Raw genomic sequence first — 16,792 nt, 5'->3', positions numbered from 1 at the left:
TCCGCCGTCTTCGTCTCCGTGTTCACTTCTTAGGGCAGGAGTCCTCTCCCCGTTCAACGGATCCTTTTACCCACCTCCAATATTCTCCCTCCACCTGGACCCCTCCCTCTGAATTCTTACCTTCTCTTGATCTTTTCATTGAGAACTATCGGCATGACATTAGCCGTCTCAATTTCTCTGCTCCTCTCACCCATTCTAATCTGTCTCTCTCTGAACTCACTGCACTCCGTTCTCTCAGGTCCAACCCCAACATTGTCATCAAACCCGCTGACAAAGGTACTGTTGTTGTCTGGCGCATTGACCTCTACCTCGCGGAGGCTGAGCGTCAACTCGCAGACACTTCCTCCTACCTCTCCCTTCACCATGACCCCACCACAGAACATCAAGCCATTGTTTCCAGGACTGTTACTGACCTCATCTCCTCTGGAGATCTTCCTCCCACAGCTTCCAACTTGATAGTTGCCCAACCTCGGACGGCTCGCTTCTACCTCCTACCCAAAATCCACAAACAGAACTGTCCTGGCAGACCGATCATGTCAGCCTGTTCCTGTCCCACGGAACTCATTTCTCGTTATCTTGACTCCCTTCTCTATCCCCTTGTCCAGTCCCTTCCCACCTACATCCGTGATTCCTCTGACACCTTACGTCACATCAACAATTTCCAGTTCCCTGGCCCCAACCGCTTCCTCTTCACCATGGATGTCCAATCCCTCTACACCTCCATCCCCCACCGGGATGGTCTGAGGGCCCTTAGCTTCTTCCTTGAACAGAGGCCCGAACAATCCCCATCCACCACTACTCTCCTCCGTCTGGCTGAACTTGTTCTCACACTGAACAATTTCTCCTTTAACTCCTCTCACTTCCTCCAAATAAAAGGTGTGGCTATGGGTACCCGCATGGGCCCCAGCTATCCCTCTCTTTATGAGGTATGTGGAACATTCCTTGTTCCAGTCCTACTCCGGCCCCCTCCCACAACTCTTTCTCTGGTACATCGATGATTATTTCGGTGCTGCCTCATGCTCTCGTCGGGACCTGGAAATATTTATTAATTTTGCTTCCAATCTCCACCCCTCCATCATTTTCACATGGTCCATCTCTGACACTTCTCTTCCCTTCCTTGACCTCTCTGTCTCAATTTCTGATGATAGACTGTCCACCAATATCCATTACAAGCCTACCGACTCCCACAGCTACCTCGACTACAGCTCCTCACACCCCGCTTCCTGTAAGGACTCCATCCCATTCTCTCAGTTCCTTCGCCTCCGTCGCATCTGCTCTGATGACGCTACCTTCAAAAACAGCTCCTCTGACACGTCCTCCTTCTTCCTTAACCGAGGTTTTCCACCCACGGTCGTTGACAGGGCCCTCAACCGTGTCCGGCCCATATCCCGCGCATCCTCCCTCACGCCTTCTCCTCCTTCCCAGAAACATGATAGGGTCCCCCTTGTCCTCACTTATCACCCCACCAGCCTCCGCATTCAAAGGATCATCCTCCGCCATTTCCGCCAACTCCAGCATGATGCCACCACCAAACACATCTTCCCTTCACCCCCCCGGCGGCATTCCGTAGGGATCGTTCCCTCCGGGACACCCTGGTCCACTCCTCCATCACCCCCTACTCCTCAACCCCCACCTATGGCACCTCCCCATGCCCACGCAGAAGATGCAACACCTGCCCCTTCACTTCCTCTCTCCTCACCGTCCAAGGGCCCAAACACTCCTTTCAAGTGAAGCAGCATTTCACTTGCATTTCCCCTAACTTAGTCTACTGCATTCGTTGCTCCCAATGCGGTCTCCTCTACATTGGAGAGACCAAACCCAAACTGGGCGACTGCTTTGCAGAACACCTGCGGTCTGTCCGCAAGAAAGACCCAAACCTCCCTGTCGCTTGCCATTTTAACACTCCACCCTGTCCTCTTGCCCACATGTCTGTCCTTGGCTTGCTGCATTGTTCCAGTGAAGCCCAACGCAAACTGGAGGAACAGCACCTCATCTTCCGACTAGGCACTTTACAGCCTTCCGGGCTTCATATTGAATTCAACAACTTTAGATCTTAAACTCCCCCTCCCCCCATCCCCACCCCGTTTCTCCCCCCTCTCTTTTTTTTCAATAATTTATATAGATTCTTCTTTTCCCACCTATTTCCATTATTTTTAAATCTAAAACTAAAACTTTGTTAGTCTTTCCACCCCACCCCCACTAGAGCTGTACCTTGAGTATCCTGTCTTCCATTCTTAATTAGCACTTTTCTTAGACAATATCACCACCTTCAACACCTCTTTGATCCTTTTGTCTTTGACATCTTTTGATTATCTGCTCCTATCACTGCTCGCTTATCTCCACAATCACCACACCCTCAACTTCTCTCTCCCCCCGCCCCCCCCACCTTAGACCAGCTTATATTTCACCTTTCTCCTAACTATACTCAGTTCTGCCAAAGGGTCGCGAAGACTCGAAACGTTAAATGATTTCTTCTCCACCGATGCTGCCAGACCTGCTGAGTTTTTCCAGGTAATTCTGTTTTTGTTTTGGATTTCCAGCATCCGCAGTAGCTTTTAGCTTTTTGTTTTTATCAAAAACGATCAGTTCAGCCAAAGAAAACTTTCCTCTATTTGGGAAAAAAATTGCCTCCATCTATCCCATGAGTTTGAGGCGGCTGGAAGAAAACATATCTGGACAGATGCTATGATGATAGGGGGAAGATTAGCAATCTCTCATCCTGAATCTTAGCGCTTTTGAATTGTACCCTGAGCTGAAGGTGAAAAGATTACGTGTGAGTCGCTGGAGATCAGTGTGACTATTGTGTGGATTAGGTAGCTTAGTATTATGTGCTATGCTTATCACTAAGATGTATTTTAGACATCAATGTTGAGAACTAAGGTGAAAGGTTTAACATCTTTATCGCCTTATGAATTTGAACCAAATCATGCTGCCAGTCTGAACCACAGTGCTCACCAACACATGGTGAAGTAATAGGCATCCTTCTGGCTCTATGATCATTGAGCCCAAACACCTCACCAATCTACATAACCCTCCGCATCGCCTTGCAGGTTCTCTTTCTCCCATAAGATCTTAGGGGAAGAAATTATTCAGCATTTTCTAGCCTTTTCATAGCAATTCTGATTGATATCTACAAATGTGCCGAGGTAAAGGCAGCATTAGACACATCAATCATCTGGCATGCACAGAGATAAGTCACTAAGGAAAGAACTACCTACCTCATCACATTAAAAAGCACCAATCCTCTTGGTTAGATCTGCAGAATATTAATATTTTAAACCACAAGACTATTATGACTTTGTACTTTATTTCTTCCAACCTATTCAATTTATGATGATGGCCTTTTAAGCTGCTGACAGGTAACATCTGTTGTGCAATGTTCGTGATACCATTTTATTTGATCTTAGCGAAATCTCATTTCATTCTAAGACCCTTCAGTCCTTTCATCTTTCGCTAGTAAATGGACTAACGGAGCTTTTTATTTCCTTTGTACAGTGATTGGTACGATGATTGTGGATTTTCATGCTCAGTTCAGATGATTAAACAGGGAATGGTCTGGTTTGACACAGTTTCGCTATGTGCAATGTGTGAAGACCATAATTATGTCACGTGCATCACCGATCTGAAGAATATTACCAGGCTATGTGACATAGCTCCGGTCAGTTAATTTGGAGAGCCAGGTGGGAATGAATGTGCTCAATTTATTATATCGTGCCCATTAAGCAAAATCCATCAGTGCGGAATTATATGTATTGAGAGCCAATGAGGACCTGAATGACACCTTTCTCTGAAGGACTGTCACTATTAATCATATCCTCTCTCCCACTCACATCAGCCATGCATCAAAGTACTGAGCTATAACCTCATTAAAATCATTCAAAATTACATTATTATTATAAAAAGGTTAACACCTTTGTTAAACTAATAGGCAGAGGGATATCATACCAGTATGTTAAGTGATTGTCAATATCGTTGGTAGTAATTTCTACTCTAGGATAAGGAAGATATTATAAGGAATGACCCCATGTCACAAGCACACTGAAAAGTCAAATTTTTAAAGCATAATTAAGTTGTGCGAGTGGTTTTGCTATGGGCAAAAGGTTGGAATATTCCGTCTTCTTTTTTTTGTGTTTGGTTAAATTAAGTTAAATTAGTACATGTTGCCTAGTTTCGCAATTATATGGAAGTAAATTCCCTGCAACGGTATCAACGACTGAAGCATGTAAAACACCTGGGGGCTGTCTTGTTTTTATAATGATATAAAGGCTCCAATCACTCATAAGGGATTGTGTATCATGTTGTGGGTTGACTTGTTAAGACTAGGCACATGAGAACATATATACGTGGATAGAACACTTGAAGCCATCAGCAGAAGGTTTGTGTGTTCTGTTTTCTGCTCACAGGCCAAAGTGAATCTGAGGCTGGATCACATAACACAATTCACTTCCAGTGATGGCCTGCTATTATCCCTTAAGGGGTATTACATCAGAGGCCACATTTACCTCCCTCGACCAGCCATAATGGAGCATTAGCATACTGAATGATATATCTCCATGTGAGGGTCTGACCACCACTATCTTTGGGAAGGTCCTGAGAATGGTGGTAGAAGAGCCTGTCTGTTTCCTTACAATATGCAAATTGAGGTCCTTTTTAAAAATTATTTACGCTTGGGATGCAAGGGTCCTGAGCAAGGCCAGCATTTATTTTCCACCCCTAGTTGCCCTTGAGAAGGTGGTGGTAAGCTGCCTTCTTGAACCATTGCAGTCCATGTGATGTAGATATACTCGCAGTGCTGTAAGAGAGAAAGTTCCAGGATTTTGACCCAGCGACGGTAAAGGAATGGTGATATATTTCCAAGTCAAGATGGTGTTTGGCTTGGAGGGGAACTTGCAGGCAGTGTTGGTGGTGGTCTTTGCTGTTCTTGTCTTTTTAGGTGGTAGAGGTTGAAGGTTTAGAAGATGCACTTAAAGGAGCCTTGGTGAGTTGCTGGAGTGCATCTTGTGGATGGTATACACAGTAGCCACTGTGGAGGGAGTGAATGTTTACGATGGTGGATGGAGTGTTGATTGAGCAGGTTGTTTTGCCTTGGATGGTGTCAAGCTTCTTTCGTGTTGCTGGAGCCGCACTAATCCAGGTAAGTGGAGAGTATTCCATCACACTCCTCATTGTGCCTTGTAGATGGTGGACAGGCTTTGGTGAGTTAGAAGGTGAGTTATTCACCATAGAATTCCCAACCACTGACCTGCTCTGGTAGTCACAATATCTATATGGCTAGCCCAGTTAAGCTTCTAGTCCCAGGATAATGATGTTGGTAGATTCAACGATGGTAATGCCATTAAATGTCAAGCAGAATTTGTTAAGTTCTCTCTTGTTTGCGATGGTCACTGCCTGAATGTTAATTGCTACTTATCAGCCCAAACCTAAATGTTGTCCAGGTCTTGCTGCATGTGGGTATGGAATGCTTCACTATCTGAGGAGTTGTGAATGGTCCTGAACATTGTGGAGTTGTCAGTAAACATCCCCTCTTCTGACCTAATGTTGGAGGCAAGGTTCATTGATGAATTAACAGAAGATTGGTGGACCTAGGACACTACCCAGAGGAACTCCTGCAGCGATGTCCTCGGACTGAGCTGACTGGCCTCCAACATTCACAAACATTTTCCTGTGCATTAGGGATGACTCCAGCCAATGGAGAGTTTTCCCCGATTCTCATTTCACTCAATTTAGCTGGGACTCCTTGATGCCACATTTGGTGAAATGCTGCCTTGATGTTAGAACAGTCACTCTCACCTCACCTCTGCAATTCAGCTTTTCTATCATGTTTGGACCAAAGCTGTAATGATGTCTGGTGCCGAGCGGCCCCGTGGAACCCAAACTGAGTGTCAGTGAGCAGGTTATTGCTGAGTAGGTGCCTCTTGATAGCATTGTCAATGACTGCTTCCATCACTTTCCTGATGATCAAGAGTCGACTGACGGGATTGCAATTGGCCTGATCGATTTTGTCCTGCTTTTTGTGGACAGGACATACCTGGGTAATTTTCTACATTGTCAGGTGATGCCTGTGTTTTAGCTGCGATGGAACAGCTTGGTTAATGGCACAGCTAGTTCTGAAATACCAATCTTCAGTACTATAACCAGAATATTGTCAGAGCCTTTGCAGTATCCAGTGCCTTCAGCCATTTCTTCATATCACGTGGAGTCAATTGAATTGGCTGAAGACTGGCATCTGTGATGCTAGGGACTTCCAGAGGAGACCGAGATGAATCATTCACTAGGCACTTCTGGCTGATGATGGTTGCAAATACTTCAACCTTGCCTTTTACATTGAGGATGAGGATACTTGTGGAGTCTCCTCCTCTGGTTAGTTGTTTAATTGTCCGCTACCATTCATGACTGGATGTGGAAGGACTGCAGAGTTTGTATCTGATCTATTAGTTATGGGATCGCTTAGCGCTGTCTATCACATTCTGCTTCAGGTGTTTAGCATGAAAGTAGTCCTATACTGTAGCTTCGCCAAATTGGCACTTCTATTTTAGGTATGCCTGGTGCTGCTCCTGGCCCTCCTGCACTCTTCATTGGACCAGTATTGGTCCCCTGGCTTGATGTTAATGGTAGAGTGAGGGAAATGCTGGGCCATGAGGTTATGGATTGATCTACATAGGAACTCAATTGCAATTATGAGGTGCAAATGGGTGTAGTTTGCATCAACAGCAGTCCGCCCATTGGTGCCCTAACTGATGGTTCTTAATGGGGCTTCTGGAGGTCATTCAATGTGTGGCTCAAAGAAATGTTTAACTTTTACTTTTGAGGGGCTCAAAGGAACAGATGTGGCTCTCCTCGCTTCATGAAGATATGAGGTGGGGGTTAAATTTGACTATGTGTCACCCGACTAAGACTTGAAAATGGGTCTGAGAATACTTCCAAGAGGAAGTGCTCAGGACACCATTTAGGTAAAGGGGTTCTCTGTGCTGAACACCCTCTGGCACATGCAGAACAGCCAGATGATAATTGATGATGCCAATCACACTGCAAGACTGGTTTGATGTCACTGATACCATTTTCCAACTTACGAGTCCAGCTAATGCCAATGTCTTAACCACGCACAGCTGAACATAACATTAAACAGAATGAAGGCCTCCCCACCAATGCTATTTAAAGGGATTATGAAGTACTTGCAGCTTAGTTGCTGGATCATTTCTTCAATTTGCTGGTGTAATTGTGCATGTTTATGGAGGGTTCCTACATTTGGCTGTCTCATACGTTCAGCAATTCTTCATTATATTACAGCACAGATTCAATTCACAAAGGAAACCCACTACTTCTTGCAACCACAAAGTACCTCCCCTTTAAGAACGTCAGGCTGCTTTTGAGTAGCATTGACCACCCACGGTATGGTCCCCCATGCTGATGTGTGCAACTAATGAACAGCTTGGGGAGTGCAGATTGTATACAACTACCTTGTAAAATCGCAGGTAGCATGAATTTACTATACTACCTGCAACACAATGAATAGGCATGGGTTAATCACATGCTGCAGCCCTCAAGCACATTTTCAAGAGTTATCCAATTTAACCAAAAGCTTCCTGACAGCCTGTGTACATTATGCCCTGGATGGCCTACCCCTCCCCAGTCCTGCCGAATCAGGTGTTAGGTTACTTGCATAAGCTAAAGGGGAGCCTATGTCTGTTTCCCATCTCAGAAATTTGTCATTGCTGGACAGAGTCTGCATGAAGTAAGCTCCCTTCAATGCTTCAGATTCTGTCCACAGGAGGCTACCAAAAAAAAAGATAATTTGTCCAATTTTAACTTATCTCGACGTGTACCTGTAAGAAGCAGGAACACCCCTCTTGCCTCCACAACCCCACTGCAGTAACATTGGGCTGCACCCGTTTCTTCTGTTCCCCTTCCACCATCCACCCCGACCCCTTCCCCGCTCTCAACCTCCAGGACCTATCTGAGAGTGGCTGGCTGTATGCTGGTAACTGGGGAGTGGCCTCTGGAAACCCAATTGATTGCCAAAGCTCACCAGAATTACGCTGAGACCCAACTTCAGAAAAGCCTTGGGCCTCTGGTTGCTGGCAAAACTGGAACGGCACAAATTTCTAGCCTTGTATGCCATGTCCAGTGAACATATTTGCAGTTCAATATTCAAGCTACGGCAGCTGGAAATCAATAATTTTTATATTGTGATGACCAGGTGAGAAGGAGTGAACTGGCTCCCCTCTATTCAACCTCCTCAGTTAGTCGCAACAAATGTTTAAGTTTCTCTTTTACAAGGATATGCCTTTTCCAAATCAAAACGTATTTAACTATTTAAGCTGTGAACAATAAGAAGCCAAACAAAGTTTTCTTGAGCCAAAGAAAGTGCAAATTTATTAAACATTAAACCCCCCCCAAAAAATAAAAACACAATGTCACACACTGGTATCAGAAATAGCAGCAGTCAGAGTTCAATAAAAATAAGTTAAAAGTATGTACCGTTTAGTGTCCTTTGATGCATAGATTTTAAACATCTTGGCCGATTTAGTTTAGCTGGTTTATTGGATGCGGTCAGATGTAGAAGATGTTGCAGTTGTTACAAAATCTCAGTTTGCTAATAGGTTTCTATAGGTGGTGAAGCAGCTACCTCAATATGTCTGAGGTGCAGTGCCAAAGGAGGCTCCATCTCTCAAGGGAGAGAGTCAACTCTATCTTTCAGATGATAGGCCCTGAGATCTCCGCTAATTGTGAGAGTGAACACCCCATGCCACTGGCTTTAAAGGTCATGGCTGCCCTCAACTTCTATGCCTCTGGCTCTTTCCAGCACTCAGTGGGTGATCTTTGCAGTAATGTTGACTTCTCAAACTGGATAGTACACATTTTCCAAAAGAGAGAGAGAGGGAGCTTTTAGCCTGTCTCTTCTGCTGAAATCTTTCTCGCAATCTTCTTGCATGGCTGCAGCCTGGCCTGTTATACTTCACCCATTGTGCATTTCCAAGGGGTTTTAGGTGGGTCTGTATGTGGGCCAGCCATTGTTTCAGTACCTAGCACTTTGCATTTTAATGTATCTTCCTTACACAGTAACGAGCCTCGGAATTATAGGAAATGCCCCTCTCTTTCCACTCGCCTGAGGTGATTTGTTGGTTTTTCACCTTCACCTTGGAAGGTGGCCTTATATTTTTAAGTAGTTTTTTCTGTCTCATTTCAAATTGCAAAATTTCCAGTCAGTTGAAAATTGAAAAGCCATATTTTCAAGAATAACGAGGCATAGCCTCATGATAATATGCATTTGACAACCTTAGTTTCACTTAACATTGGGGCTTAATAGAAGGCTTATCAATTTCTCATATATTCACAATAAAATTGCCAGAAGTTAAAAGGAAATTTTAATTGTAAGCACTATGAGAAAATTTTGGTTTACTTCCCTACGGGCTTTCTAGAATTGGAATCAGGTAGTTATTCCATGACCCACCTGCCTCACATGTAGAGAAAATGATAAACCTCACATTCCTGACAGCTTGACAACTAATCTGGGTTATGCATGTACGTAAGGGAATATAAATCTCAACAGGAATCAGCATGCATTATGAACTTAAACTGACCATTTGGACTCTTGGCAACAGATAGATTTTAATTGTAAGTTATAAGCCCCATTTTTCACATGGGAAGAGCATTGACTCTCAGAATGATTTGAATTACAGTCAAACCAGATTTTGAATATCAATCAAGCAGGATAAGAGAAGTAACTATGAAAAGCATGCCAAATATGAGTTCCCTTGCCTTCAATAATGTGATTGATGGCTTCCTGCTGGCTCAGTGAGTTTATTCAGTGAGTAGTGAAGAACGACTAGGAAAATCTCATTCAGTCTATGGCATGCGCTGATCTCAGCTAGGGTGGTGGCAGGGGCTGTCTAATAGTGTCTCAATAAAGCGCTAAGTGCTCGTATCATTAGTATGATGTCTAGATAAAGACCTGGTCTCATGGTTACCACTGCCTATTTGTGTACTCTGTTGTTAAAAGTCACAAGATGAATTGGAGCAAGAAAACAGTCCTACACACTTGGCCTCAAGGTCCCTTTGTAAAGAAGGGGAAAACTGGTCAATATAGCCATTGCTGATTGTTAACTAGCAAACCCTGGCAGCAAATATGTGCACTGACTAACTTGTGTCCCATGCTTGCGCATGAACTAGGCAAGATAGATACAAAAGGGTAAGTGGTATCTATGGAAGCCGCAGAAGCCGTGGAATATTATGGACAGCATACACATAACATCTTGACAGGCCCTAATGGTAGATGAAGCTAGAAAATGGGAATGTGCAATGGGAAGATTTAATTTCATATTCCTGCAGTTAAAGAATGCAAAGGGAAGAAGCCAGTGAGAAAGGGAAGAAAATACCATGACTGCTGTTGGCAAAATGAGTCTCTTCCAGTGATTAAAATGTTCTGACAGCGCAAATAATTATAGTTTGAGACTGCAGTGACATTTTGCTAAAAATATTCCCAGTAAATCATTTTCAGTTTTCCTCAGTTGGTGCAGTGAACAGAGGCGTTTTTCATGTGGAACATACGCTTTCGCTTTGGTCTTTAGTGGTGCGTATATGTGTTAGTAAATCTGTGGGGTAGAAAATAGGTCCTTGTCTCAGAGGCTATAATTGTCGTGGCAGAGAGGTTTTTTTTGGGGTATAGATCAGATTTGCTGAATTTTGGTTCATTTGCCTGCAGCATTATGCCCTTTGTGAAGTGAAGTTGGTGTTTGGCAGTGAGTCAATAACCCTCACACACAGCATTAATTGTTACTCATTTGTCAGTTTTAATAAGGCAGACAACTAGGAACATAGTGCTACAAGGAGTGGATATATGTCCCATTCTTTCTTACTAACTCAACCAGTTGTGACCTCCATTTGGGTTTAAATATGCGCTTAGCTCTATTTTCAAATACAAAGGGTGGGATTTTGTGGCCCCGCCCACCGCCGGGATCATCCAGTCCCGCAAAAAGTCAACGGTCCCGCCATGGGTGGGGTGGGGGCGGAAAATCCCAGCCAAAGTGCTTCTGAAGAATGAAAGGCTGTAAGGAAGAGAAGTTCCTTTTTTATCGCTATTTTTGAGCTGCACATTCAACCAGCACAATTGCGCTGGAGGGAAACTTCATCTTAAGATTGAAGCCTGATGGTCTGTTGAAAAGCAGTGAAACAAGACGATGTTATCAAAAAGCAACAAGTGACTTTGTGTAGTTAAAATGAGTCATCTGCTTGGCAGGATCACACACAACTTATTGGGGCTTTTCAATAATTTCTAACCAGAAAGTTTGCCAGCTAAACAGCTGAGATTTGATTTGTCCAACCAATCAAGTGTTACTGTGGTGTTCACATGATGTAAGTTACTGAAAAGATGTTTAAATAAGATCATGTGTCATCATCAGCTGTCCCTTGATTTGAAGCTGACGTCCACTCAGGGTTGCAAGTTTCTGCCATGGGTTTTCATGTGACTGAATTGGCTGATTCTCGCCTCACAGATCTCCGGCCACAAGGGACGGGATGTCCCATGGGGTAGTGGCATCGGAGTGTGGGATTTGCTTCCTTTTCTTTCTTTCTCTGTCGCCACTCTGCCTTATCATTCAGACGCTGTGACTCAAAGCGTGTCGCAGCTTCATGGACAACTCATCGTCTTTACTGAATGATTGGTAGCAAGCTCCTCCCAGGCATCAATGTCAATACTGCCGCACTTCAAGGAGAGTTTCAGAGAGCCTTTGAAGAGTTTTCTTTGCCTTTCCCTGGAATGCTGGCCGTTTGAGAGTTGAAAAAAACAGGATCTGGCGGGGAAGACAGTTTTCAGCCATCCAGTCACAGTGTCCAGTCTATCAAAGTTAATTTTGTAGAGTTTTAACTGAATGCTTGTGGAGCTGGCTTCAAGAAGGACATCAGAATTTGTTTGATGGCCCTCCCTTTGAATCCAGAAGATGCAACAGATGCTTTACTGGCGGAATTTCCCTAGCATTCTTATGTGTCACTGATACACTGTCCAGGTCTCACTGCAGTGCGGGAGTGTGGTGATGACAACTGCTCTGTACACTAGGACCTCCACTGACTTGCATTTGTTTAAGATCATGCAGGCTTTAACTTTAAGTTTTAAAAAAAAAGTTATGTTATCAGTTATCATGATCTAAGGCTATCATTGATAGGCCAGTGAGGCCTTGGTGATGTACCATCCTGTCCACCGTTGCAAGGAAAAGATGTAAAAGAAGCTGTAAAGTTAACTTTGTTGTTGCAGGCAACAAAGAGGCAACATGAATGATCGTGGAAGTGGGATTGCAGTCCACAAGGAAGGAGTCCTACTGGTTGTTGGAAGGAGAGAGCCACAATCAACTGGTGTTGACTATTTCGTACTGATTGTATAAACATTTGCTTAGAGGATATTTGGAGATTGTATTGTTAGAGCATCTTTATTGTTAGAGCATCTTTATTGTTAAGATAGGATAAGAAGGGCATTGTATTGACAAGTACACTAAGAAGGCCATTGTATTGCTGACTAGTCTAAAAGAAGCGTTGTACGGCCATTTAATTCTATAAGAGGTTTTATCTTTCTCTCTTCTTTTTTCCTTTAATAAGGAGGAGGCAATGGCGCAGAGGTATTGTCAGTGGACTGAAAATCCAGAGACCCAGGGTAATGCTCTGGGGAACAAAAACAAAAATAGCTGGAAAAACTCAGCAGGTCTGACAGCACCTGCGGAGAGGAACACGGTTAAGGTTTCGAGTCCGTATGACGCTTCATCATTCATACGGACTCGAAATGTTAACTGTGTTCCTCTCCGCAGATGCTGTCAGACCTGCTGAGTTTTTCCAGCTATTTTTGTTTTTGTTTCAGATTTCCAGCATCCGCAGTATTTTGCTTTTATCTTAATGCTCTGGGGACCCTGGTTCGAATCCTGCCATGGCAGATGGTGGGATTTGAATTCAATAAAAATCTGGAATTAAAGGTCTAAAACCCATCAGGTTCACTAATGTCCTTTAGGGAAGGAAATCTGTTGACCTTACCTGGTCTAGCCTGCCACAGCAATGTGGTTGACTCCTGACCACCCTCTGAAATGGCCGAGCAAGCCACTCAGTGTAACAAGCCGCTACAAAGTAACAAAAAAGGAATGAAACTGGACAGACCACCCAACATCGACCTAGGCACCGGAAATGACAATGGCAAACTCAGCCCTGTCGACCCTGCAATGTCCTCCTTACTAACATCTGGGGGCTAGTGCCAAAATTGGGAGATCTATCTCACAGACTAGTCGAGCAACAGCCTGACATAGTCATCCTCATGGAATCATACCTTACGGATAATGCCCCAGACACCACCATCACCATCCCTGGGTATGTCCTGTCCCACCCAGCAGAGGTGGTGGCACAGTGGTATACAGTCGGGAAGGAGTTATATTGAATCGATATTGATTCCGGACCCCATGAAGTCACACGGCATCAGGTCAAACATGGGTAAGGAAACCTCCGGATGATTACCACGTACCACCCTCCCTCAGCTGATGAATCAGTGCTCCTCCATGTTGAACACGACTTGGAGGAAGCACTGAGGGTGGCAAGGGTGCAGAAAATACTCTGGATGGGGGACTTCAATGTCCATCACCATGAGTGGCTCGGTAGCACCACTACTGACCGAGCTGGATGAGTCCTAAATGACATAGCTGCTAGACTGGGTCTGCGGCAGGTGGTGAAAGAATCGACAAGAGAGAAAAACATACTTGGCCTCATCCTCACCAACGTGCCTGCTTCAGATGCACCTGTCCATGACAGTATCGGTAGGAGTGACCACCGCACAGTCATTGTGGAGATGAAGTCCCGCCTTCACATTAAGGATACCCTCCATCATGCCGTGTGGCACTACCACTGTGCTAAATGGAATAGATTTCGAACAGATCTAGCAACTCAAGACTGGGCATCCATGAGGCGCTGTGGGCCATCAGCAGCAGCAGAATTGTACTCGGACACAATCTGTAACCTCATGGCTCAGCATATCCCCCACTCTACCATTACCATCAAGCCAGAGTATCAACTCTGGTTCAATGAAGAGTGCAGGAGGGCATGCCAGGAGCAGCACCAGGCATACCTTAAAATGAGGTGTCATCCTGGTGAAGCTATAACACAGGACTACTTGCGTGTCAAACAGCATAAGCTGCAAGTGATAGACAGGGCTAAGTAATCCCACAACCAATGGATCAGATCTAAGCTCTGCAGTCCTGCCACATCCAGTCATGAATAGTGGTGGACAATTAAACAACTCACTGGACGAGAAGGCGCCACAAATATCCCCGTCCTCAATGATAGGGGAGCCCAGCATATCAGTGCAAAAGATAAGGCTGAAGCCTTACAATCTTCAGCCAGAAGTGCAGTGTGGGTGATCCATCTCGGCCTCCTCCGGAGGTCCCCAGAATCATAGATGCCAGTCTTCAGCCAATTCAGTTCAGTCCACATGATATCAAGAAACAGCTGAAGGCACTGGATACTGCAAAGGCTATGGGCCCCAACAACAGTCCGGCAATAGTACCGAAGACTTGTGTTCCAGAACTTGCCGTGCACTTAGCCAAGCTGCTCCTGTACGGCTACAACACTGGCATCAACCCGGCTATGTGGAAAATTACCCAAGTATGTCCTGTACACAAAAAGGACAAATCCAACCTGGCTAATTACTGCCCCATCAGTCTACTCTCCATCATCAGTAAAGTAATTGAAGGGGTCATCAACTGTGCTATCAGGCAGCACTTGCTTAGCAATAACCTGCTCGCTGACACCCAGTTTGGGTTCTGCCAGGGCCACTCAGCTACTGACCTTATTACAGCCTTGGTTGAAACATGGACAAAATAGCTGAACTCCAGAAGTGAGGTGAGAGTGGCTGCCCTTGACATTAAGGCCACATTTGGCAGAGTGTGGCATCAAGGAGCCCTAGCAAAACTGGAGTCAATGGGAATCAGGGAGGAAACTCTCCACTGGTTGGAGTCATGCCTAGCACAAAAGAAGATGGTTGCGGTTGTTGGGGTTCAGTCATCCCAGCTCCAGGACATCACCACAAGAGTTCCGCAGGGTAGTGTCCTCGGCCCAACCATATTCAGCTGCTTCATCAATGACCTTCCTTTCATCATAAGGTCAGAAGTGGAGAAGTTTGCTGATGATTGCACAATGTTCAGCACCACTCATGACTCCTCAGATACTGAAGCAGTCCATGCCCAAATGCAGCAAGACCTGGATAATATCCAGGCTTGGGCTGGCGAGTGGCAAGTAACATTTGCGCCACACAGTGTCAGGCAATGACCATCTCCAACAAGGGAGAAAACTAGCATCGCCCCTTGATTCTCAATGGCATTACCATCACTGAATCCTCCACTATAAACATCCTGGGTGACCATTGACCAGAAACTGAACTGGACTAGCCATATAAATACTGTGGCTACAAGAGTAGGTCAGAGGCTAGGAATCTTGTGGGCGAGTAACTCACCTCCTGACTCCCCAAAGCCTGTCCACCATCTACAAGGCACAAGTCAAGAGTGTGATTGAATACTCCCCACTCGCCTGGACACGTACAGCTCCCAGAACAGTCAAGAAGCTTGACACTGCTCAAGACAAAGCAGCCTGCTTTATTGGCACCACATCCACAAACATTCACTCCCTCCACCACCGATGCACAGTAGCAGCAGTGTGTACCATCTACAAGATGCACTGCAGGAATTCACCAAGTCTCCTTCGGTAGCACCTTCCAAACCCATGACCGCTACCATCTAGAAGGACAAGGGCAGCAGATAGTTGGCAACACCACCACCTGGAAGTTCCCCTCCAAGTCACTCACCATCCTGACTTGGAAATATATTGCTGTTCCTTCACTGTTGCTGGGTCAAAATCCTGGAACTCCCTTCCTAACAGCACTGTGGGTATACCTACACCACATGGGCTGCAGTGGTTCAAAAAGGCAGCTCCTCACCATCTTCTCAAGGGCAACTAGTGATGGGCAATAAATGCTGGCCTTGCCAGCGAAACCCACATCCCATGAATTAAAAAGAACAACTTTATTTAACTTGTGATTTTTGAACTCTTCCTGAACTTTTCTCCCCTGAACTCATATATTTCTCTAATTTCTCTCCCATCTCCCCTCATGCCCTCTCTGTGCTCATCTTGACAATGGGGCCCACTTCTTGTTTCCCCAGTTCTATTCCCACTCAACTACTGATCATTGAACTTCCCCTCCTGGCCTCCATGTTAACAATATTGTTAACAGTTCTCTCTTTTCAGGGTTGTCCCTCTCTCCTTTAAATCATACCCTTCCTCAACATCCCTTTCCTCTCCAAAACCCTTAAACATGCCGTTGTCTCCCAAATCCAAGCCCATCTTTTTCAGAAATCCATGTTTGAATCCCTCCAATTAGATTCTGCAACTGCTACGTACCGAAACAGCTCATTTCAAAGTTACACATAACATGCTATGTGACTGTGACAAAGGTAAACTTTCCCTCCACATCCTCTTGACCTGTCTGCAGCCTTTGACGCAGTTGATTACACCATCCTCCTCCAATGCCTCTCCACTGTTATCCAACTGGATGAGACTGCTCTTAAATAGTTCCATTATCTACCTAATCATAGGCAGAGAATCACTTGCAATGGTTTCTCTTCCTGTTCCCACACAGTAACTTCTGATTTTCCCCCATATCCTTGGCCTCTTCCTTTTTTTCATCTACATGTCCCTTGGTGATATGATCCGAAAGCAAAGTGTTAATTTTCATGTGCGCCGATGACACTCAACTCTACCTCACCAGCATCTCTCTCGACTC

This window comes from Cetorhinus maximus, chromosome 6, assembly GCF_964194155.1.
Source record: "Cetorhinus maximus chromosome 6, sCetMax3.hap1.1, whole genome shotgun sequence".
Taxonomy (NCBI): domain Eukaryota; kingdom Metazoa; phylum Chordata; class Chondrichthyes; order Lamniformes; family Cetorhinidae; genus Cetorhinus; species Cetorhinus maximus.
The sequence above is the reverse complement of the archived record's forward strand: the minus strand, read 5'-3'. Positions refer to the sequence as shown.